Source organism: Stegodyphus dumicola, chromosome 2 (assembly GCF_044657685.1).
Source record: "Stegodyphus dumicola isolate Sdum_Otavi_A_Nest chromosome 2, ASM4465768v1".
NCBI lineage: Eukaryota > Metazoa > Arthropoda > Arachnida > Araneae > Eresidae > Stegodyphus > Stegodyphus dumicola.
Genome location: NC_140769.1, coordinates 32,260,245 through 32,261,745, shown reverse-complemented (window position 1 = coordinate 32,261,745; position 1,501 = coordinate 32,260,245). Strand labels below are relative to the sequence as shown.

General features: G+C 41.4%; 1 non-coding gene across 1 annotated transcript; it reads right to left on the bottom strand.

The window, feature by feature from the left end:
- Positions 1 to 229: 229 nt before the first annotated feature.
- TRNAK-CUU (transfer RNA lysine (anticodon CUU)) lies at positions 230 to 302 on the bottom strand. The gene has a single exon. It is a non-coding gene; the product is annotated as a tRNA-Lys (tRNA).
- Positions 303 to 1,501: the final 1,199 nt, after the last annotated feature.

The following is a 1,501-nucleotide window of genomic DNA, read 5'->3' as shown; positions in this document are numbered from 1 at the left end:
GCCAGCCAAAGACTAATCGGTCAAGTTAAAGGAAACTCCATCCCTGAATTGAACTGTGACAGAGCCATATCAGCTATCATAACCAGACTTAAGACAAATCACCTAAAAGGGATGAGGATTTCTGCAGACGGACATGCGACATGCGACGGAGGACGTGGGCACCACCCCTCTACCAATACGGTTAATCGGTATAGCCCCACGTCCACCTTTATCTAGATAACCAAAATGGCGCCCAACGTGGGGCTCGAACCCACGACCCCGAGATTAAGAGTCTCGTGCTCTACCGACTGAGCTAGCCGGGCATAAGGAAGTGGAGATGCCGGGGTTTGAACCCGGGGCCTCTCACAGGTAGCGTACCAACATTTGTCCTCATTGTCAACAGGACACCAACATTTGTCCTCATTGCCCAGATGACATCCCACTGTCTCGCCAGCAATCCAGGCCAACATCGGCATTGATTAACATCGGCATTGATTAACATCGGCATTGAAGACCCAGTGGACCTACTTTATACTGATAGAGCTGCCGAGGTTGCAAAAGCTGTCTTTGACTGCTTCGGAACTATATAATTGCACTTTTTCATAGACACGACATCATCATAATCAACCGGCCCCCGAGATATTTCCAGTACCTTCCATTTCTCGAAATTACTGGTAGGCGTATACGGTTACATATATGGTTACTTATAAGTTATATATAAGGGCCAAATACTGTTACAGTTACATGTAGGGATCAATTACAGTTATTACAGTACCAATTACAATTACACAAGGACCGACTAAAATTTCGCTAAGTTTGGCTACTTTTGGCGATTTCTCGCAAAATATGGCGACAACATTAGTCGCCAAAAACCATCTCCATCTTGGCTATATCTTGATCGGTTTCGAGAGATAGCCGTTTATCTCAGTGTTAAAAAGAATTGCTCCTGAAATATTATTTTTCTAGCAAAGTTTCGCATTTTCGAGGCACTTCATGCTACATTACGCAATACATACTACACTTTTACATAAAATGTCACAAAATCATTTACATATATACAAAGTTTGTAACAGTATTAAAGGCTGCATTCTTGTAATATAGGAAGCTAGAGGGAAGGAAACATTTTTTTTTAGACGGAAAAGCATAAGAAACCATACATCTCTAATAACGCAATGTATTCATTTCAGCCGAGAGGTAAAATAGTTGAACACTTGTAGTTTGATCAGCCGTCTCTAGCTCGGAAAATGGCAGGCAGCATGTGGAGGTTTCTCATGTGTAACGTATATACGAGCCAGTTTCCTTTATAATGTCCTCCACAAAGAGGCATCTCTTCCCTTAGGCCGATAGCCATAGAGTGTTTTGTAGTAATCAGATAAACTAAGCTTAAGGGTTTAAACTGCGTGTTTCAAGTAGGTACTCTCCAATGACATAGTTTAACGTAACTCTGGTAGAACTATTTTCCTACTCAAATACTATGTAAATACGATTAATATTTGGCTTTTTCTTTACGTTTGTCTACATT